Raw genomic sequence first — 25009 nt, forward strand, 5'->3', positions numbered from 1 at the left:
AGACTTAGAGGAGTATCTGACAGACAGCAATTTGTGGAGTAGTGAAAGATAAATCCCTCATTTTGGAGTTGACCATTAGTTACAGTGTAGTCCCTGCCCTTAGCCCAGTGCCTTAACCCCCTTATTTCCCAGCTCCACCCTCCAGCAGGATACCACTTCACTTCTACCAAATGCCTTCAGAATTAATGTCCCATTTTCTGACCCATGACTTGACAGCTTGTCAGAGAGATTTTTTTTCCTGTAAAAGAATAGGGATGATAGAAAGGGAATTGATGCCTTTGAGTTGTGATGCTGGAGAAGAGTGTTGAATATACCATGGACTGCTAGGAGAACAAACAAGTTTGTCCTGGAGAGGGTGAAGCCCGAATGTTCCCTGGAATCAAGGATTCTGAAGCTTTGTCTGACATACTTTGGGCATGTTGCAAGGAAGGACTGGTCCTTGGAAAGGGACATCATATTTGGCAGAGTGGAGGGACGGTGCAAGAAAGGAAGACCTTTGATGAGATGGAGCGATTCTGTGAGTGGAGTTGTAGAAACAAGTGTGTTTGAGATGGTGAGGCTGGCACAGGATAGAAAGGTGTTTAGGGTTCTTGTACATAGGGTCACTATGAGCAGCAAATGACTCAATGGCACATAACAACAACAACAACAAAAGAATTGCATAAAATACAAACTAAACCGTAGTCACTATGGGTAGGAATAAATATCATAAACTATGAGAAACACTTAGAGTAAGTGAAATAGAAAATTTAGATTGCATTTAAATAATTTGTGATGCTTAATTTATAAATATTGTGACTAGACTATCACAAAATAGATAGCAGAGGTGAGACTTAGATAAAACTACTACGTTCTTCTATTATGTGTTGTTGTTAAATGTTTGTGAATCAAGAACAACTCTTAACAACCCTATGAACAATAGATAACTCTGTCCTTTCGTTAGTCATCCTTATCATCTTTGACACATTTAAATCCATTGCCACCATCACTGTATCAATTTATCTCACTGAAGACCTTTCTTTCCTTTGCTAACCCTTCTCCTTTCCAAGCATGATATCCCTTTCCAAAGAGGAACCTCTGCTAACAACACATTCAGAATGTGTGAGACAAACAATGCTATCTTTGCCTCCAAGAAACATTCTGGTTGGACCTTCTTCAAGACACATTTGTTTGTTCTATTGGCAGTCCATGGAATACTCAGCACTCATCTCCAACATCATAACTCAAATGCACCTTTACTTATTTTCCAGCTGTGAGATGCATAGCAGGTGATTGGAAAGACTGTGACTTGAACGAGCCACACCTTAATCTTCATCACTGCTGGCATCATTGCTCTTCAAGACTTTAGAGAGATACTAGACAGCAGACTTTCCCAATGTTATATGTACACCTACTGATCTTCTGACTGCTGGAACCAAAGGTGTTCACTGTGGATCTAAGCAAAATGAAATCATCGACAATCTCAATATTTTATCCATCTTTCATTCATAGGGTCACTATGAGTCTCTACGACTCGATGGCACTTGATAACATCATAATGTTGTCTATTGATCCAGTGGTGAAGATTTTTGTTTTCTTGATATTGAGATATAATCTATATTGAAGGTTTTAATCCTACCTGATCCTTTGTTCTTTTGGCAGTACAAGGGATATGCAGGACTCTTCTCCAACTATTTGGAGAGGGATAAAGGTGTGCCTGATCCAAGTCACAGGCTTTGCAATTATTTACTATGAATCAGAGAGCTGGGCAATGACTAAGGATTATAGAAGAAGAATTGATACCTTTGAGTTGTGGTGCTGGAGAAAAGTAATGAACACACCATGGACCAAGGTCTATCCTGGAGATGGTGAAACCAAGTTGCTCCTTCAAGGAAAGAATTTTCAAGCTCCTTTTCACATACTTTGGGCATGTTGGCAGGAGAGACTACTTCTAGGAGAAGGACATCGTGCTTGGAAAGGTGGAGGGAAAGCACAGGAGAGGAATACCTTTGATGAGATGGATTGACTCAATGTCTGGGGTAATGGGAATATGTTTGTCAGAGACAGTGAGATTGGCTGAAGATAGGGCAGGATTCAGAGCTATTGTACAGAGTCACCATGGGTCACAGGCAACTTGATAGCATATAACAACAGCAAAGGTATTCCATAACTTCAGATAATAATAGCAAAATGTATTTAAGTGTATATGTTTTAAAAAAACTCTAGAAAAAAGCACAAATGTGTTGCATGATAGAAAATAGATCATTGATGAACTGAAGTAAAAGAGGACTGGGGAGAATAAAAAACTGAGTAGGGATCAGGAGAGAGAAAGCATAAGATACTATTTTAAGTGATCAAATGTTCTCTCGTATTTTTTTTAAAAGAGGATAGTGACAAGAATTTGTACTGCAATCCTAAAAGGCATGCAGTTCAAATCCCACCAGCTACTCCATGGGAGAAGGATGGGCAATCCCCTCCAGTGAGATTAACAGCCTCTGAAAACCCACTGGAGGGGCAGCTATGGGTTGGTTCTGACTGAATGGTACACAACAACAACAACATACAAATATGGAAAAATTCATTAAAACATAGACTTAAGTTGGTACATTTGATTGTATGTAAACTTTTTTTTGTATGTAAACTTATTAATTCTGTAAAGTTGACTTAATATGCCACATATAAAGGTAACACTGAAGCAATATAAATTAGATGCATCCGTTTCATTTATACAAGTGTTCAGGTCTTTCATTCATAGAGTCTCTATGAGTCATCTATGACTTGATGGCACCCAATAACAACAAAAGAGCTCTATTGGCCTAGTAGATAGAAAGTTATGCTACCAAGCCAAAGGTAGGTGATTTTAATCTGTGGCCCTCAGGCCAGGTTTTAATTGTTTTGGTCAAACATTCTACTATGTGGTACAGTAGTGGTCTGTTCATTTGCTGTACAGAGATAACTCAAGGTTGCTGTGATGCTAAACACTGTGACAATGATGTGTCAAATGCGATAATGGTTATCCATGGTGAACAGTGTTTTGGTGGAGCTCCCCAATGAAAACAAGCTTGGAAGCAGGAGTGGCATCTACTTCCAAAATAGCTTGCCTCCAGAGGCTCTATGAACATAGAGAAATTATGAAAGTTATACAAGTGTTCAGGTCTTTCATTCATAGGGTCACTATGAGTCATCTATGACTCGATGGCACATAAAAACACATCACAAAGAAAGGGGGGGAACCATTAAATTGTCATGTTGATTCAGATTCATAGATATTTCAGTGTGCTAAGTAAACATTAACTGAAAGGTTGACAGTTTGAACCCAACAGCCACTTCTCAGGGTTCGGGGGAAAGAAGAAACAGTCTGTTCTTTCAAAGATGTACAACTTTGTAAAAGCTATTGACCAATTTTTTTACTTTTTAATAAAAACTATTTTATTTTAATTGTTATTTTGATGAAAGTTTACAGAAAAGCTGAATTTTCATTTGTTCATAGTTGTACATTTTCCTCGCTCTCCTTTCTCTCCCTCCCCAGTCCGCTTTGTAATGTACCTCTTATTTTGAATTGTTGTCATACATATAATGTTTATTCATATATTCCTTTTAAACAATTCTTTCCTTCATCTACTCTAATGTAGTGTTCATTATCTACCTACTCTTTTCCTATTCTCTTCCCAACCTCCCATGTCAGTCCTATTCTGTAAGAGTGGTGTTATACAGTATTTATCCTTTTGTGACTGAGATATTTCACTCAGTGTGATGTCCTCCAGGGACACTCATGTTGTGTAATATTTTTACAAGTTCATTTTTTTTCATTGCTGCCTAGTACTGAATTATGTGAATATACCATAATTTTTCTATCCATTTTTTTGTTGATGGGCACTTGGGTTGCTTCCACCTCTTTGCTATTGTGAAAAATGCAGTAATAAAACATGGGTGTACATACATATATTTGGAAGGCAGTTTTGGGTTTTTTAGAGTATGTTCTCAGTAGTGGAATTGCTGGGTCAAATGATATTTCTATTTCCAACTTTTTGAGAAAGCACCAGATCATCTTCCATAGTGGTTGCAACAATTTTACACTCCCACCAGTAGTGGATAAGAGATAAGTAGTGATAATCTCTCCATAATCTCTTTTTAAGAGAGTTGCTATGACAGATGAAGAAAGGGGAATTAGGAAGGACAGAAATCTTGTTTAACTCAACAAATATAGTTGAAGGGGAAAAATACATAATTAGAATGAACAATTTGTTTTTTCCTCACTCTTAAGTAATTTTTTTAGCTATTTTACATGTAGCAATTTTCATATTTCTTATAATAAATTAATGGGATAAGAATTATTATCATTTTATTTGTTTAAATAATTTTTTCTATAATTTCTGTAGTTTAAAATTTTGGTAGTGTAGTTTAATTACTTTCACAAATGGAGTTCCAATTCACACTGTATAGCACTCTGTCATATTGCTACTCAAAGTAGACAGAAACAAAAAATAAAATGGAAGAAACAACTGCAAAATATCTCTTTGTAAAGCAAAAGAACTAAGAGTAAAAAAATCTGAGAGTTGTTTAAAAATATTTTGTGAGTGAGAAACTAGGTAGCTTTGGAGACAAGGATTTTGAAACTGTCTGACATACTTTGGGCATGTTGCCAGGAAGGACTAGTTCTTGGAGAAGGACATCATGCTTGAAGGGTGGAGGGATAGCACAAGAGAGAAAGACCCTGGGTGAGATGGAGTAACGTGGGTAGGTGTGCATGAAATTGGCTCAAGATAGAACAGGGCTCAGAGAAAGGAAGAATTTTCTATATCACAAGAATTTCAGAGAATACAATATATTCTATTAGTCTTGAAAAACTTTAAAACTCATACTTTAAAAGTTGTAAAAAAATATCCTTCACTTTAGAATACATGAAAAATGAAAATAAAGATATTAAGACACAATTTTTCAGAATTATAAAGTCACTATTCAGTATTATGATTTTAAAAATGCGTGATTCAACAGCATACTTGTTATCTTCCATTCATCCACAGAAACAGTGTACATTTACTAAACAATGTCATACTTTTATTCACAGGATTGCTGAGCGTCTAATGTGAGAAAATGCTTGCAAATATTCTTAGTAATGTGTGTGCATGTACTGTCTCAACTTCTATTTATCATATTTTATTAATCAGTTACTATTTATGAAGAGACAGAAGTGACAGAAATGTGGCTTCCTTGTTCTTCCAGGGAAACACTGTGTCTTCTCAAAACATTTGAGTAAGATGGGGCACGGTAACTATTTGCAGTAACTATGTAGACAGACTTAAGTGACCTGTTTTACTGGCATCAAGTAATGTGTATCATACAAAGAAAACAATGTTTTTGAAGACTAGCCTCAATTTGGGCCACAGAGGATGTGAGATTCAGGACAGGTATGGAAAAAATAAAGAGAGCTGGCCCTTCTGAGTAAGCTGCAAAAAGACATAAACCGTAGTGAAGGAATGGCTAATCTCCAGAGGCTGATTAAAAGTCATAGTTAGTCCAATTAAGAAAAAGTTGCCTTAATTAGATGGAAAAAGGTTTTAATTGTAAAAGTAGTGAAGTCTCTCATACTTTTTTGAGATTCTTTTCAGAAAAAAAAGGAATGAGGAGATAACTGCCGAGAGAAACATGAAGAATGACAGTCTGTAAGGAATTCAGACAAACTTGAGTAATGAAACAGTGAGACAACAGTGTGGTTTTGAAAGGACATCTCCCCATTTTTTATGTTAGATTTCATCTTGAAGGGAAATGTTCAATTGAGTAAGTCTTGATAAGTTCACATACAAGCCAATTTATTTGTCATTTGTATTTGTGCAGTTTATAAAGTCACAGGGGTTTCTTTTTTCTTCTATGCTAATGCATAGAAGTAAAAATTCAGATTTTCACTGAGTTCAGTACAGAGAGACCTTTCATTTTGTTTCCAAAACTGTAAATCATTATGGGGGGACAAACTGAGACTGCCCATCTTTTTCCTGTAGAATGCCTGATGGAATTGAACTCTAGAGTTTTCAATTAGCAGCTTGATATATTCCACACTATGACTCCACTTCTCTTCATAGGCTGACAGTTAATGTTATTGGAAAATTTTTAAATAATAGTAATAGCAATTCACTGAACCCTTACCATGTGTCTCATATTTTTAAAGGCTTATCTTTTACAATACTGGCACAAAGTGGTGTGATTATCATTAAATAGATGAGAAAATAGAGGATCATGTTGTTTGTTTTTATTAGGTTCCATGAAAGTCACTACAACTAATAGCAGATCAAAGTCTTGCCTTATCCTGCATCACTTTCACAATATACACCAGGCTCAAGTCCATTGTTGCAATCATTGTGCCAATCCATTTCTTTGAGATCCTACCCTCTTTCCCTGATATTCTACTTTTCCCAGCATGATGTCTTGATGAAAGACCTGCCATCTCCTGACATGTCCAAAGTATTTAACAGCAAATTGCACTATCCTTGACTTGATGGTTATGTTGGTTATGTTTCCTCTAAGATAGATCTGTTTGTTTTTGGACTACTGTGGTTGATGTTAGAAGCCACTGAGTTGACTACAACTCATAGTGACCCATGAACAATAGATCTGAGCTTTGTCAAGGGATAGAATTGCTACTTAGCATCTATCTATCTATCTATCTATCTATCTATCTATCTATCTATCTATCATCTATCATCTCTCTCTCTGTCTCTCTCTCTCTCCCTCCATTGTTGTAGTTTTTATGTCCCATCAAGTCAACTCCAACTCATAGTGACCCTATGTACAACAGTTCTGAATCTGAACTCTGAACTCTGAACTCTGAACTCTGCTCTATCTTGAGTCAACCTTATCATCTCTGACACACCTACCTCCATTACCCTAGTCACTAAATCAGTCTATCTCATCCAGAGTCTTCCTCTCTTGTGCTGTCTCTCAACCCTCCCAAGCATGACGTCCCTCTCCAAGGATTGGTCCCTACTTGCAAAATTCCCAAAGTATGTCAGACAGAGCTTAAAAATCCTTGCTTCCAAGAAGCTATTTGGTCTTACCATCTCCAGGATGGACCTGTTTATTCTCTTACCAGTCCATGGTATATTCAATACTCTTCTCCAACCCCACAACTCAAAGGCATCAATTGTTCTGTTATCATTCGTTAGTCATTGTCCATCTCTCAGATGCATAGCATGTAATTGTGAAGACCATGGTCTGGATCAGGCACACATTAGTATATAGACTGACATCACTGCTCTTCAGTACTCTGACAGCAGATTTTCCCAATGCAAGTTGTCTTTTGATTTGCTAGCTACTGGTACCAAGAGGGTTGATTGTGGAGCCAAGTAATCTGAACCTTTTAACAATCTTAATCTCTTTCTCAGAGGAGATAGGAAGGGAAGTAAAAAACCAATAGTACTTCTGTCAGGAGCCAGAAAGTGGGTTACATCAGGTAGAAACCACCTCTCCAGGAATGCAGGGGATCCAAATCCCAAAAAATCTCATAGGTCTCCAGGCAAAGCTAGGCTAATAATGGTCTCACTAGGAACAGGAGTGAATAAAAGCAGCACATTCCTGAGGGTCCCTCTGTTTTTCTGCTGGCAAAGGACAAAAAGGTTTTTTGCTACATCCTTTACTTTCCAGGGGTATTTTTCACCACCACCACCACCACCATCACCATCACCACTTTTCTTCTTTCTTTTTTTCTTTCATATGGTCTGTCTCTATCTTTCACCAGCTGTGCCTCCATTGTATTACCTTAATAAATCTTTTTCACTTGTTTTGCTAAATTGCCACTGTATATGATCTGTTCACTTGTTTCTGGCCCCTTCACCTTACCCCATTGCAGGAAATACTAATGTGTAGTGAATAAAGAGCTTGGAAGCAGAAGTGGCATCCACTTCCATAATAGCTTGCCTCTGAACACCCTATGAACCTGGAGAGAGGACAAAAGTTACATAGGTGTCCAGGACTTTGGTTCATAGGGTCACTACGAGTCACCCACGACTCAACGGCACCTAACAACAATAACAACAGTGATTAAAGAGAGCTCTACTTGTAGCACGTTTCAATGTCTTTCACCATCTTATCCCTGACACACTCTAGCCTATTATTACAGTCATATTACAGTCAATATGTCAAGCAATAATGTTGAGGGATCTTCCTCTCTTTCCTTGACACTCCACCTTTTCCAGCATAACATCAATTTCCAAGGACTGACCTTCCTGGCAACATGACCAAAGCATTTGAGAGGAAGTTTTATTGTCCTCTCCTTTAAGGAGCACACTGGTGACACTTCCCCCAAGACAGACTTGTTTGTTGCTTTGGCAGTCCATGGGATAACCATCCAGTACTTTTTTGCAACAACACAATTAAAAAACATCAGTACTTCTTTGGTTCCTATTATTCATTGTCAACTGTCAAGATGCATAGAAAGTACTTGTAAAGACAAGGGCTTTTGTTAAGCATACCGTAGTCTTCAAATGGGCATCTTTGCTCTTCATCACTTGGAGAAGTCCTTGACAGCAGATTTTCCCAATGCAATGTGTCTTTTGATTTCTTGACGACTACTACCGTGAGTATTGGTTGTGGATCTTAGTAAAATGAAATCCTTGATGTCTTCAATCTCTTCTCCATTTCTCATGATTTTACCTATTGGTTCAGTAGCATGGATTTATTTTTATTTTTTTTTTTTTACATTTTCCCTGGTTTTTAATCATACAGTAATTCCTTGTTTTGTACAAACAGTGGCTTCATGGTCTATATATTAGGCTTCACATTAGTGCAGGTAAGTTTTCTGAGATTTTTATTCTTCTCAGCATTATCGATAATCAGTTTTGATCTACATAGTCAAAAGCCTTTGAACAGTCAATAAAACATAAGAAACCATCTTTCTGAAGTTCTCTGACAACAACAATGATATATATGGTCCCCTGGCATCTTCTGAATCCAGCTTGAATCTGGAAGTTTCTTGTTAATATACTATTTTAATTTTTTAAAATTTTATTTTATTAATTTTAGTGAACATTTACAGATATTTTGGATTTCCAAGTAGCATGGATTTTTACTTTCTTAACATTGAGATCTAATCCATATTGAAGGCTCTAGTCTTTGATCTGCAGCAAGTATTTCAACTCCTCTTCATTTTCAGCAAGCACAACTGTGTCATTTGTTTAATGGAAGTTGTTGATGCCTCCTTCTCCAATTCTGATGCCACATTCTCTTCATATGTTCCAGATTCTCAAACTATTTTCTCAACATCTGATTTGAATGTTGCTGTGTACTATAAAATCAGCGTTGCCCCTCCAACAGATTTTCAGGGGCACTAAATTGCACAGGACAAGACTGCCTATTCTTCTCTGGTGGAGCAGCTGGTGGGTTCAAACCCCATGCCTTAGGGATTGCAGTGCAACTTCTTATTAGTAGGCCATCAGAGCTCCCTAAAGACTGAGTAGGTATATGTAAAGGATATAACCCTGATGTACACCTTTCCTGATTTTAAACCATCATTCAGGATTTTGCTAATAGAATCCTTCAGTATTACAACTCAAGTCTTGAATATTTTCTTCAGTTCTTTCAACTTGAGAAATGCTGAGTCTGTTCTTTCCCTTTGCATTTCTAATACCAGATTTTGCACCTTTCATTAAATACTTCACTTTGTATTCTTTTTTGCCCTTTGGAAATTCTGTTCAGCTCACTAATGGAAGTGAACAAATATGTTCAAAGTTACACAGCCAGTAGAAGATAAAAGAAGGATTTGACTTGATCTGCCAAACATCACGAATAATTGTGTGTTTATAATTTCATAGCTAGAATTTTGCGATAATAAACTAGATGTGAGGACCTGGAAAACAATTTAACTAATTGTCAATGAAACATTAAATCATTAGAATTAATAGGGATCTATGTTGCAGACTGAGGGTAAAATATTTTTATAATTATTAATAATGAGACAGACAGCCAGGAATGAGATAGAACAGAGAGCATGAAAAACCGGGGGCCAGCAGTTCTCATTTCAACTTCCCTACATCTTCATTGAAAATTATCAGGAAGTAAATCACAAAGAGAATTCAATGCAAATGAAGCCAAGCTCTTTCTATTGAAAACCTTCCCCTTGGTGAGCTCTGGTGGCCTAGTGGCAAGAAGCTGCACTGCAATCTCAGAGGTACACGGTTCGAATCCACCAGATGCTCTGCTGGAGAAGAAGGAACAATCTCCTCCTTTATCAGTCAGATATGATTTGACGGAACACTCAAAAAATAATGAAATAAAATAAAAAAATTTAAAAAAAAAGCCAAACAAACAAACAAAAAAACCTTCCCCTTGACTCAGGAGGGAGGGGTTAGCAAATGCAAGAATCTGGTAAACCCTTAAGGATTGCCTTAGTGCCTCAGGGTGACCTCTAGCTTGTACCTCACCTCCCCCACATCCTGATAGCATTTGGTTTATTTCAAATATTTAGTATTGGCTTCCCATAAATCTGTAATACCAAATTCAAATTGCTCATTTCCCAGACAAGGAAACTTATATCTAGAAAGCCAAGATGTCATGCACAAGGTAACAAAACAATTCCATGGCTCCTGCTCCAGTTGTGCCTGAAGGTCCTTGGATAGTCTGTACCTTAAGCCTTCAAACTAGTCTGAAAATTATAATGTTGTTGTTGTTGAGTACCATTGAATCAGAACCAACCTATAGCTGACCTTCCAGCAGCTTTTCAAAGGCAGTAAACTGTATGGGAAGAGTTTTCCCATCTTTCTCCCACAGAGCAGATGATAGATTAGAACACATATCTTTGGATTGACAGTGAAATTCCTTACCACTAGATATTTACCCTACCTCCCTTCTTCTCTGGGCTTTACTAGGTTTCATCACTCAATGTCCATGCCAGAACTGTCAATGCTTTAGGTTTCTGATGATTTCCACATTGAGATGGTGAAAGGCGCCTCCTTTCAACTTTGCAAAACTCTGAGAATATCACAAAGTATTTCTTCAATAATTCTGTTAAGTTCTATCTCCTTATATTATAAATATAGGAACTCAACTCAAATTAGTTGAAATTATTTAAAATTAGCATGCCATATTATCCTTTTTATTATCTTTCTTTTCTACAGGTTTTATTCACACCCAGGTACAAAACAAAAACTCCTATCCTTGTTGCTACACAGAAACACAAGTAAATCCGGTGTTTGTGTGTGTGTGTGTGTGTGTGTGTGTGTAGACAGCAAGAATATTCTAAGTAGTTAAATATCCTGCTGTGCTTGGAATTGGTTCAATAGCCTTTTTAATGTGTCAGTCAGACAGTTTATGACTGCTTCAGCTTTATTTACAGAAGTACTAACCACTGGAATTTACCTCTCTGTGTTAAGGAAATTCAAGGTGAATTACAAGGTGTGAAATAGAATCAGTCCAATCAAATGTCACAGCATCTGAGATCACTTATTTCCATTGTCTCAAGTCTAGAGTTTAACACTTGTAAGTGAATCACTTATCTGGTGCACAATTAACAGAGATACTTCTTATTTTTCCTCTTTTCTTTATATGCAGTAGATATGTGAGCCTAGATCTTCAGGACCTTCTAAGGATAGGAACCTTGGAGGGAAAGAAGTTTGAGCAGAAGCGTAGTGAGACCAGCAGAGCTCTTCAAAGCTGAAGAATTGGTTCATGGGCTCCTGATCACTTTTGCTCGAAAGCAGCATTCACTTTGCCGAGGTCCACCACTCTATGGCTGGGACACCAAATGTTTCCATTCTGGTATAAGATTGACATTGTGATTCCTCAGATCCCCAAGAAAAAGAAAGGCCCAGAAAATATGTAGCAAGTAAGATATACTTAGCATGTGAATTACCAATTGATAACCATCTATCCCTAACCAAGTACTGGCCAAATATGAGTTGTGAATATTTCCCAGCAGGAGCAACAATCTTCACATGTGCCTAGAGTCTGAAATGTGTCAGTTTCTCTATGGCTATTTTTTTTTCAAGGGATAATGAACATATAATAAAATGGATGTCAAGGATTCCTTTCAATGGGTTTTGATGAATTTTTTTTTCACATCTGTATTACCACTTTTCAAATAAAATATTCAACATTTCATTACCTCAGAAAGTGTCAAGAGCTCCACACAAATTCAATAAAATTCTGTCCTCTATTAGCATAGTTTACTTGTGCTTGGGCTGGACTTCAAATACAGATCAGACAGCATGTCTCTTTAAAATGTAGCATCTTTGACTTAATATGAGTTTTTACTTTCCATTCGTGCTGTTGTGTCATAATAAAGAGAGTGATTCATTCTTTTTTTTTTTTTTCTAAATAGTACTATTTCATTGAAGGGAGCTGTATTAGCAGTAAGGAGTTATGCTAACAATCCAAAGACATGTGGTTCAAAACCACCAGTTTCTCCATGGGAGAAATCTAACAACATAAGATTTGATTTACAGCCTCTGATACCAGTTGGAGGATTAGGTATGAGTTGGTTCTGACTCAGTGATGCATAACATTAGCAACAGTATTTAATTGAATAAATATATAATGATTTTTTTTTATTATTGCTTTGTAATAGATACCTAGGTTGTTTCTAGATTTTTACTTTCATGAATAAGACTATTATAAACATGGTTAAGTCTTTGGTGAACCTGTTTTCATATGTTGGAATCATTAGTTGTATGTGTCAAGTAGAGTAGGCTCTATTGCTCTCTGCTGTGTTGAATCTGCTCCTAACATATAGCAATCCCATGCACAACAGAAGGAAACACCTCCCGGTTTTCCGTCATCACCACATGATCCATGTAGTGAGGCTCATTGTGATCTATAGATATTGCATTCACAGATATTTGAAAGTAGGATAAACAGGTCTACCTTCTTAGTTTGTCTTAGGATGGAAGCTCTGCGAAAACTTGTTCAGCATCATAGCAGTACATAAGTCTCCATTGGTGATTGTGCCTGAGGTGAGAATAAAGCTGGGTCCTCATCATGGGAAGTGAGAATTCTACCATGGAAGCCAATAGGGCAGGGTTGTAATACCCCATTATTAACCAAACACACTAATGCTGCTATGCAGGTATTTTATTAATGTGATAAGCATCTACAATCGGTTGACTGGAAATAAAAGATATACCCTTGTATCTCTCCAAAGTACTAAAGAGCAGTTTAGAGACTAAGGTGCACCTGATCCTGGCATGGCCTTTGTAATTACTTGTTATGCATCAGAGAGCTAGACAATGACTTAGGAGGAGAGAAGAAGAATTGATACACTTGAGTTATGGTGTTGGAGAAGAGTATTGAACATACAATGAAACACCAAAAGGACAAGTCTGTCTTAGAGAGGGTGAAACCAAGTTTCTCCTCGGAGGCAAGGATTTTTATGCTCTGTCTCTTGTACTTTGGGCACATGGCCAGGAGAGACTGGTCCTTAGAGGACTTCATGCTTGAAAGGTGGAGGGACAGCACAGGAAAGGAAGACCCCAGATGATGTGGATTGACACTGTAACTGGGGTAACGGGGGCAGGTGTGTTGGAGTCAATGAGAGAGGCTCAGGATAGGGCAGGCTTCCGAACTAATGTATATAGGGTATAGGGTTGTTATGAGTTACAAGTGACCCAATGGCACATAACAACAACAACAACTCTTGAATAATGACTAAGGATGACAGGGGACGAATAGATACATTAAAGTTGTGATGTTGGAAAAGACTGCTTAATATTTCATGGACTACCAATAGAATAAACACATATATCTTGGAGAAAGTGTAATCAGAATGTTCCTTGAAGGCTGATTATGAGATTTTGTTTTTAAAGCCTACAGCACCCGGTATTCCTAGGCGGTCTCCCATCCAAGTACTAACCAGGTCCGCCCCTGCTTAGCTTCCGAGATCAGACGAGATCGGGCGCGTTCAGGGTGGTATGGCCGTAGACTGATTATGAGATTTTTGTCTCACATATTTTGCATATGTTACTAGCAGGAGTTATCCTTAGAAACTACAGCATACTTGGAAAGATGAAGGGTCAGCAAAGGAGAGGAAAACCCTCAACAAGATGAACTGATGCACTGTCTGTGTTAAGGATGATATGGATGAGTCAGGATAGGACAGCGTTCAGGTCTATTGTTCATAAGGTTGTTAGGAGTTGTACCCACCTCCATGGCACTTAACTACAACCCTTGGTAAAGTGAATGAACCTCATCCAGTTGGCCGAAAGGTCTTGAGAGCGAAATACTAAATTTTCCATAAAAGGATAAGTTCTATATCAAAGTTGCAGTATCAATTACTTTCAGAGTTTCCATTCACAAGCTTGAACTACAGATTTTGAATATGCCAGACCTTATATTGTTAGGTTCCATTCAGTCAATTAATTATGATTTGTTGCTACCCTATGAACAACAGCTCTGGACCTTGCCCTGTTCTGCCCCATTCTCATGATCTTTGATTGCTCAAGCCCATTGTTAAAGTTACTGTGTCAATCCATCTATAAAAGATGGTGGTTCTTTCCCTCACTGACCATCTACTGTCTTTTTTCCAAGGGTGGTCCTTCCTGACAATGTTTCTAAAGTACGTGAGACAAGTTTTACCATCTTTGCCTCTAAGAAGCAACCTGAATGCAGTATCTCCAAAACAGATTTGTTTTGTTCTTTGGCATGTCCATGAGACATTAAATACTGTTCATCAACACTACTATTCAAAGGCATAAATCCTTCTTTGACCATCCATTTTCCCTCCTTGAATCATCTTTATTCACTGTACAACTTTCAGTTGCATAGGGAACAATTGAAAAATACTATGGCTTGGATCAGGTTCACCTTAGTCTTTAAACTGATATCCTTGCTCTTTAGTAGTCTAAAGAAGTCCTTAACAACAGATTTTCCCAATGCAACATGTCTTTTCATTTCTTTATTGCTCCTTGCATGGATGTTGACTGTGGATCCAAGCAAAATTAAATCTTTGACAACGTCAATGTTTTCTCCATCTATTATGATGTTACCTGTTGGTTCAGTGATGAGGATTTTTGTTTTCTTAATGTTGAGATGTACTCTATATTGAAGGCTGTAGTCTCTGACCTTCATCAATAAATGCTTTAAGTCTCCTCCCTTTCTGACAGCACTTTCTCCACTTTCTCCAAGCCCAAATTATTGTAGGAGCCAATTCCTTAAAATAAATCTAATTATTAGTTTCTATGGGGGCCCTTAACTTATTCATAAGTCTTACAAGTAGATTTGCTCAGTTACAGGTCAGATCCATGTTTAAGTCTATAACAAATTTCAGGGTACTTCTCCATACTTAAGTATATTTTATAATCTTACCAACAATGAACTTTAGCAACATTGAGTTCCAGTTGCTCCACTCTATCACTGGAAGATAGCATTATCAGTTTTCATCGATACATTTAAAAGCTTAAAGTATAAATGATATTCAATAAGTAAACTGCAACTTGCTGAGAATCCACTGTCAATGAGTTGATTCAAATTCATAGCCACCCTTCTTTGGGATTCTGAGGCTATAAATCTTTTTCAGGAAGAAACTAAGCATTTTTCTCCTGAGGTACAGTTTGATGGAGTCAAATTACTGACCTTCAGTTGACAGTGCAACACTTAACACACTATGTCACAAGAATTGTTGAGAATTGTTATTAGGTGCCATCAACTTGAGTGTGATTCATTGTGACCCTATGAACAACAGCCTGAAATCTTGCTTGATGCTGTGTTCTCACAATCTTTACCATACTTAAGCTAATTGCTGCAATCACTGTGTCAATCCATCTCATTTGGGGTCTTCCTGTCTTTCTCTGACCCTCTCCACCTTTTCCAGAAGTATGTCTTTTTCCGAGGCAGCTTGTTCCTTCTCATTTTGAGTCTTGTCACATCAGCAAACGAAGGTCCTTCAATGGATGAAATCTTTACTCCATTCACATCATTAAAGTAGACTATTTTGAAGAGGCAGCTCTTCTCCAGTCTCATTGTTAGTGTCTTCCAACCAGAGGAATTCATCTTCTGGCACTATATCCAGCAATGTTATTCCGTTATTAATAGGGCTTTTGAAAGTTTATTGTTTCAGAAGTTAATGGCCAATACTGATTCTTAAGTCTGTCATAGTCTGGAATTGCCAGTAAAACTTGTCCAACAGGGATGATTCTGCTGGTGGTATTTGAAATACCCATGGCATAGCTTCTAGCATCACAGGAATACACAAGTCACCACAATATGGCAAACTGACAGACAAGTGGTAGCTTGCTGAGAATAGAACTGAGTGAATATTCCTTCAAAGACAATTACTGTTAATGGAACTTAAAGCTGATCTAAGCCAAACCACTTACTATTCTAAAAGGGGAAACTGAGTCTCAGGCCTCATATATTTCTCAAGCCAAAAATACAACCAATGCCATTTTATTTACCAACCAGGGCCCTTCCATCATTTCAATTCCTTAAAGAGTCAAATGGAAAAGAAAGCCCCAAACAGTAGAAGTTTGGGAAAATCCTAAATAAAAAATAAAAGCCTGTAGAACTTGCTTGTTGTCTTTGAAAAATTATAGATTCCAGAAACTCTGGTTTTGAGCCTTAGTACTTCTATTCATTAGCCATAACGATTTAGATAAATCATTTTATCCTGACATTTTAATATCCTCAACTGGAAATTGTTGGTGAAGAGAACAAGAATGTCAGTTTTGTGGGACAAAGAATTCTGTTTGGCCTTTGTTTCTGGTTCTTGAAAAAAAATGGCTTTAAAACTCGTAACCAATCAAAGTGCCTTTGTTTTCTAACTTAAAGGCTCACAAATGAATAAAGACTACACTGCTAAAGATGACACAGATCCCACTTAATAGCAAACTTCAGAAAGAGATAGAAGCATGAATAAGGCAGTCAATTTTGTGTGTTCATTAATTAGATATGCCGTAACTAGTTATTAAGGTCTCGGTCATATTTATTCATTGAGGCCCCAAAAACTATGTACCTATGTACCTTTGAGCTTCCCCTTTGAGGGAAGATCCTGGAGTGATAAGAACATTCATGCACAGGATATAGGGAGGCAAATTCCCAAGTATAATGTAGGCTCATGCCAGAAACTCATCTTGGCCATACAAGAATTGTCTTTTTATTGCATCTTTTCTGGGTGTAGTATATGGTTAACTATAATTATAAGTCTCTGTGAATATTATGAGTTATTCCATAGAGTTAATGAACCTATAAAGGGGAATTAGACTCTGATGTAGCTTGAGGTACCCAAGAGGAAAGCTTTGTATGCAGCCAGAAGGATCAACTCATGAAGAACCAACCTTGGGTGGTAGGTGGACAAAGAAAGTGTACACAGGTAGTTGATTAAAAAGAGTTCTTCTAGCTTACGACCCAGAGAGAAAGTGGATCAACTGAAATAATGAAATTGTGTAGACTTCTAGGCCTACAGATAGCTCTGGTGGCCTAGTGGTAAGAAGAAGTGCTGCAATCTCAAAGGCATGTGGTTCAAATACATCAACTGCTCCACAGGAAAAGAATGGGCAATCTCGTGTGATTTACTGCCTCTGAAAACACATGAGATTCAATGCCTCTGGAGGATCAGCATCAGCTATGGGTCCATTCTGACTCAACAGAGAATAGCAACAACAGCTGACATTACTTTGCCCAGGGATGTTTTGACATGGCTCTGGGTAGAGGATGAAATTTGACCTTAATCTAGGTAACTCTTTTGGCTTAGTGGTAAGATGCTGTGTTACAATCCCAAAAGCACACAATTTGAATCCATCAGCTCTTCTGGATGAGAAGGATGGCAATCTTCTCCTGAGCAATTTACTGCCTCTGAAACCCCACTGGAGGGCCAGCTATCAATCATTTCCAACTTGATGATACTCAACAACATGTAGATAGTTCATGTAAAAGAGGACATATATCAGGTGCATCTCAGTCTTCAAACTAGCATTATTGTACCTGAGTACTTTGTAGAAGTTCTTGGTAATAGACTTGTCCAATGCATTATATCGCCTGATTGTACAGCTGCTGGCACCAAGAGTGTTGACTGTAGATGGAGTCTTGGAAGATGTCCAAGATGCACTGAAGGCTTTAGTAAAAATAAAGGTCTGGCAACTGATACAATACCAGTTGAGATGTTGAATAAATGAATACAATGCTAAACATAGTCTCTTATCTATTTGAAGAGACTTTTAAGATCATTGTATAGCCATCCAAGTTAAAGAGATCCATATTTGTTATCATTCCAAAGAAAGATGATCCAACCTAATGTGGACCCTATGAGCAACAGATCAAAATACTGCCCTACACTTAGACCAATGGAACAGAACTGAGAACCCAGAAATAGACCCAGCTATCTATGGTCAACTGATACTCAACAAAGAAACCAAAACTATCAAATAGGGAAATGAAAACCTCTTCCACAAATAGTGCTGACAAAACTGGACTTCCACCTGCAGAAAGCTGAAACAGGATCCACATCTCATACCATACACAAAAATCAGCTCAAGGTGGATCAGAGACCTGGGAATTAAGTCCAAAACCATAACATTCATTAGAGACAAACTGGGATCAAGCTTAGAAGCAGTAGTCCAAGGTATAAAGAGACTGCCAAATACAACCAGAAATACACAATCTAAAGAGGATAAAATTAATGTATGGGACCTTCTAAAGATTAAACCCATGTGTGAATCAAAAACTTTTTCCAATAGGGTGAAAAGAAAACCTACAGACTGGGAACAAATATTTGGTAGTAACATCTCAGACAAAAGTTTTATAACAACAATTTACAGAATACTCTTGGGCCTCCACAAGAAAAAGACTTAGAACCCAACTACAAAATGGGCAAAAGACATGGAAAGAATTTTCACAAAGGAAGATATTCGAATGGCAAACAGACACATGTAGAAATGCTCTAAATCACTAGTAATAAGAAAGATGCAAATCAAAACCACATTGAGGTACCATCTCACTCCAGTAAGAGTGGCAAAGTTTAACAGGACAGCAGGTAATAAAGGCTGGAAAGGATGTGGCCAGAAAGGAACTCTTATACATTGTTGGTGGGATTGTAAAATGGCGCAACTATTCTGGAAGGCAGTTTGGTGCTTCCTCAAAAAGCTGAATATAGAAATTCCATATGACCTAGCTATTCCACTACTTGGAATATACACTAAGAATATGAAAACAGAGGCGCAAACTAAGATTTGTACACCAATGTTCACAGCAGCATTATTAACCATCACAAGAACATGGAAACAGTCCAAATGTCCAACCACAACCAAATGGATTGAGAAATTATGGTGCATTCACCCAATGGAATACTATGTAGCACGCAGGAGCAATAACTTTGTAAATTATTATCTAATTTGGGAGGGACTGGAGAGCATTATGCTGTGTGAACTAACTCAGTCCAACAAGGGCAAATATTGTATAAAACCATTATTGTAGAATGAGTATAAGGATCCAGGAGGGATGGGAGAGGCTGGAAGCAGAGGGATGTGGATGTGTAGGGGGAAGAGGGGATTAATCATTGGGTTGTACAATTTGATGGATTGGGGACTGAGGAAAATTGAAAGAAATTGTTCAAATTTGCATTAGAATTTTATAAATAAATTAGTGGAAAAAATAAAATAAAATACATTAAAAAAAGAAAAGTTAAAGCAGTAATGTTGGTTTCCTATAGTGAGTACAGTTTGGGCTGCCAAAATACATTAAAAAAAAAAAAACAATACTGCCCTATACTGTTCCATCCTCACAATCCCCATTACAGTTAAGCAACTTGTAGTCACTCTTTCAGCCCATCTCTCTGAGAGTCTTCCTTTTCTTCACTGGTCTTGTATCAGTAGACAAAAGATAAAACACTTTCTCTGCCTCCAAATTAATCCATCTCTCAAGATTCTAAAACTCATGAAAAAAACTAGAGCTAAGAAAGACTAGCAATGAAAGATCAGAACAGTAATTCATTACTTGTGAAATTAATATTAAGGAACTATGACAAAGACTAAAAGTATTAGGATACTCATAGAGATAATGGGATGAATATGACAATTTAAATTTTCAAAAAATGTGGAAAAATAATAAATAATACGTGAATAAGCATAAGAAAAGAAAAAAGACATGACAAATGAAATTCATTAAAAATATTGAGATAACAAAACAAAATATAAATAAGGAATTTAGGATCAGAGATAATAAATAAAACTACTCAAACTTGTATTCAGTAGGAGCGCCAGATAAAAAGAGGGAATGAAAATAAAATACAATATCTGAGAAGTTTCCAACATTTAAAAAAATTAAGTCCTTAGAGTAAAAATACCCTCCTAATACCAATGATAATTTGTTATGACAAATCTATGCCACAACATATCAATGAATCTGAAGAATTTCAATTTAAGTCTTAGAAATGATAAATTATTCTCATCAGCTAGAATAGTTTCTGCTCTACAATGTAATTGAATATAATGTAATGCAATTTCCTTCTATATTGTGTTCAAAACTGATTAATATAATATCAGCAGTCAATTAAAAGATAGTTTCCTTAGTATGTTTTCTGCCTCCAGACTATAAATAGATATTTTGGTAGTTCTCACTTTCTCATCTTACGTAACACTTTTCCCAACACATGACCTGAAGATCTTGAAATATAAGTCTGTAAAAGTCTTTAGGCTCCTACTTGACTAGTGGATTTTGGACTTTTCGCTCCCTGTAAATGTGTATACTAATACTTTCAAAGGGAGCTCTGGTGGCCTGGTGGCAAGAAATTGTGCTTCCAACCCAGAGACACATAGTTTGAATCCACCAACTGCTCTACAGAAGAAAGATGGGCAGTCTACTCCCATGCTGTTTACTGCCTCTGAAAACCAGTTAGAAGATCAGCTATGAGTCAGATCTAACATGATAGTAATAGCAATAACAATAATATTTTTAAATAACTCTGTGTGTATGTGTGTGTGTGTTCATATGTTTATGTATGTGTAGTATGTATCTGGTAAATACATGCTCAATTTCTTGATAGAATCCTAAAAGAAACACCAAGACATCCCCTCAAAAGAGTAGGGAAAAGTTTTTAAAGTGCTGAAGGAAGCCAAATGTCAATTTACAATTTTAATCTCAGTTAAATTATCATTCAAAAAAGAAGGTAAAATATATGAATTATTATAGGATGATTTCCAACATACACTAAAAGCTATGAAAAGCAAAGAGCAAAAAAGAAGTAATTCTTGCATACATAATACTTTTTAAAGTGCATATAGTGGAACTCATACTGTGTGTGTGTGTGTGTGTGTGTGTGTGTGTGTGTGTGTGTGTGCGCGCGCGCGCACGCGCACATGCATATATATGGTATGAGCTAGAGGGTGATGTAACATTTTATTCCTAAACAAACACTTGAATGATAAACCAGAACATCACAAAATTTCTTATCCAAAAGGAGTAGAAGGGAGAGTAGAGAAAGTGGCACATCTATGAGTATACTTTGTGCAATGTTTTGACATATGGAATCATGTTAATGTTCAGCATACTCAAAACATAAAATTAAATCAACAAGGATGACAAAGAAAAACCTAAAACCAGATTCAACAGAAACAAATTAACCCAAGTTTATTCCAAATGAGTAACATAATCACAGGATTCAAGCAGCTTATGATTCTATACACTGGCTATTCTAAGGAATCTAGAGGAAGAAAAAAAGGTGCAGAAAACCTTAAACTCATTTAAGTTGGTTTGTTTTTATATAGTGTATGTTGTTGTTGTTGTTATGTGCTGTTGAGTCACCTGTGACTCATAGCGAACCTATATACAACAGTCCTAAACCCTGCTCTGTCCTGTGCCAGTCTGTCTCTTACACAGCCACCCCCATTACCTTAGTCACTGAATGAATCCATCTCATCAAGGGTCTTCCTCTCCTGCATTGTCCTTCCACCCTCCCAAAAATGACATCCTTCTCCGAGGACTGAATCCTCCTTGCAATATATCCAAAGTATATCAGAAGAAGCTTCAGAATCCTTGCCTATGAGGAGCAGCATGGTTTCACCTTCTCCAGGGTTAACCTGTTCTTTCAGCAGGTCATGGTACATTCAACACTCTTCTCTAATACCACAGCTCAAAGGCATCAACTCTTCTTCTATCATCCCTAGTCATTTCATTGTCCAGTTCTCTGATGCATAGCAAGTGATTGCAAAGACCATGGCCTGTATCAGGCGTACATTCGTCTCCAAGCTGACATCACTGCTCTTCAGTACTTTGGCAAGATCTCTAATAGCCAACTTTTCCAAAGCAATTCGTCTTTTAATCTCCTGGCTGCTGGTGCCAAGAGTGTTGACCTTGGAATCAAGCAAACTAAAGCTGTTAACATTCTTCATCATCTATCATGATGCTGCCAATTGGCCCAGTGGTGAGAATCTTTGTTTTCTTGATGCTGAGCTTCAATCCTTATTGAAAGCTGCAGTCCTTGACCTTCTGAAGCAAGCGCTTCATTCAGATCCTCTTCAGTTTCAACAAGCAGGGTTGTGTCATCTGCATAAAGCTGATTTTTGATAAGTCTTCCTCCAATCCTAATGCCACATTCGTCCTCATAGAACCCAGCCTCCCAGATAATCTGTTCTGCATATAGATTGAAAAGGTATGGAGACAGGACACATCCTTGGTATACACCCTTCCCAATTTTGAACCATGCAGTGTTTCCTTGCTTTGTTCTGACAACTGGCTCCTGGTCCATGTATAGGTTTCACATTAGCATGATCAAGTGTTCTGGGATTCCCATTCTTCTCAGAGCCAGCCACAGTTTGTTGTGATCAATGCAGTCAAACTCCTTTGCATAGTCAATGAAACACAGATAGACATTGCTCTGGTACTCCCTGCTTTCAGCCAAGATCCATCTAAAATTAGCTACAGTATCCCTAGCACCAGGATCCCTTCTAAACACAGCCTGCACTTCTCGAAGTTCTTTGCTGATGTGCTGTTCTAGTTCTAAACATTTAATTTGGGGTTTTGTAACAAAATTTTTATTTCATATTGGTTTCCTTACAAAGTTTGTATACATTGTTTTTCATACCAGATCTTTACCATTTCCTTTACCCACCACTCCCTCCACCCATCAAATTGCTCAAATCTATGATTAAGCCTCATTCCCTCACCCAACCTCATTCCTCTGTTTCCACCATCTTGGATCTTCATACACATCCTATAATAATGGTCTATACAGATGGCAGCTACCCTGTAGTTAATAAAACTAGTATAGTGAGCTGATTATTGTCAAGTTATACTAAAATAAAAATTTTATTTTAGTACCAAGCGATTCCCTGGTTGTGATTCAGAAAGCAAGGAATTCAATGCAGAAGTACATCGGAAACACATCATGGGTCAGAATGTTGCAGATTATATGCGTTGCCTAATGGAAGAAGATGAAGACGCTTATAAGAAACAGTTCTCTCAATACATAAAGAACACCGTAGCTCCAGACATGATGGAGGAGAGGTATAAGAAAGCACACGCTGCCATACGAGAGAATCCAGTCTATGAGAAGAAGCCTAAGAAAGATGTTAAAAAGAAGAGGTGGAATCGCCCCAAAATGTCTTTTGCCCAGAAGAAAGATCGGGTAGCTCAGACGAAGGCAAGCTTCCTCAGAGCTCAGGAGCGGGCTGCTGATAGCTAAACCGATTTTCTGTGAAGATTTTTCAGATAAACATAATAAATTTATTGATCAAGCAGCCCCCCCCCCAAAAAAAATGGTCTATACAGTGTTTGTCCTTGAGTAGTTCATTTAGCATAATGCTCTCCAGTCTCTCCCAAGTTAGGTAGTAATTTACAAAATCATTGCTCCTGCATGCTGAGTAGTATTCCATTGTGAGAATGTACCTTAGTTTCTCAATCTATTCAATTGAGGTTGGACATCTGGGCTGATTCCATATTCTTGGTATGGAGAACAATACTGCTATAAACACTAGTTTGCAAGTTTCTGTTTGTGCCTCAGTTCTCATTTTCTCAGGGTATGTGCCAATCAGTGGAATAGCTGGACCATATGGAATGTCTATGTTCAGCTTTTTGTGGAAATGTCAAACTGCCTTCCAGAATATTTGTACCATTTTACAATTCCACCCACAATATATAAGAGTTTCTATCCCACCACATCCTTCCAGCATTTTTGATTTGCTGTCCTGCTGAACTTTGCCATTGCTACTGGGGTGAGATGGTGTCTCATCGTGGTTTTGATTTGCATCTCTTTTATTGCCAGTGATTTGGAGCATTTCTTCATGTGTCTGTTGGCCATCTGAATGTCCTCCTCTGTGAAAAGTCTTTCCATGTCTCTTGCCCATTTTGTAAATTTAATTTCTTTTTAATGAAACCAGTTTGATGCTTTTTGTTAAGATATTTTTTATCAGGAAAATAAAAAACTTTGCTACTCAGTGGCTAAGCATAACAAGACAGCAATAATAAATATTGAGGAGGATGTTGTTAGATAGGATTGTAAAATGCTACAACCAGTCTGGAAGGCAGTTTGGCGAAGGCAGTTTGGCATTTCCTCAGAAAGCTGAACATAGAAATTCCATATAACTGAGCTATTCCACTAGTGGGAATATATCCTGAGAAAATGAGAATTGAGGCACAAATGGAGACCTGTGCACCAATGTTCATAGCAGCATTATTCATCATACCAAATGTCCACCCACAATAGAATGCATTGAGAAATTATGGTACATGCACACAATGGAATACTACTCAGAATGCAGGAGCAACGATTCTGTAAATTACTACCTAACTTGGGAGGGACTGCAGAGCATTATGCAAAGTGAACTAAGTCAGTCTCATAAGGATAAATACTGTATAGACCATTATTGTAGAACATGTATGAAGATTTAAGGAGGTGAGGATAGGACAGGCAGTGTGGGGGTATAATCATAAGGTTGCACAATTTAATGGGTGGATAGAGGGAGGAATGTTTAAAGGAAACGGGAAAGGTATGGTGTAAAAACAGCCTATATGAACCATATGATAAACATTTTATTGAAAAAATAGCAAGCAACAAATGCTGGCGAGGTTGTGGAGAAACTGGAACCCTGATTCACTGTTGGTGGGAGTGTAAAATGGTGCAACCCCT

At 37.5% G+C, this 25009-nt stretch overlaps 1 pseudogene; it reads left to right on the forward strand.

The window, feature by feature from the left end:
- LOC102875598 overlaps positions 1–23566 on the forward strand; it is a 94679-nt pseudogene extending 71113 nt beyond the window's left edge.
- Positions 23567–25009: the final 1443 nt, after the last annotated feature.

This window comes from Elephantulus edwardii, unplaced genomic scaffold (assembly GCF_000299155.1).
Source record: "Elephantulus edwardii isolate Elephantulus edwardi_28Jun2011 unplaced genomic scaffold, EleEdw1.0 scaffold00199, whole genome shotgun sequence".
Taxonomy (NCBI): Eukaryota; Metazoa; Chordata; class Mammalia; order Macroscelidea; family Macroscelididae; genus Elephantulus; species Elephantulus edwardii.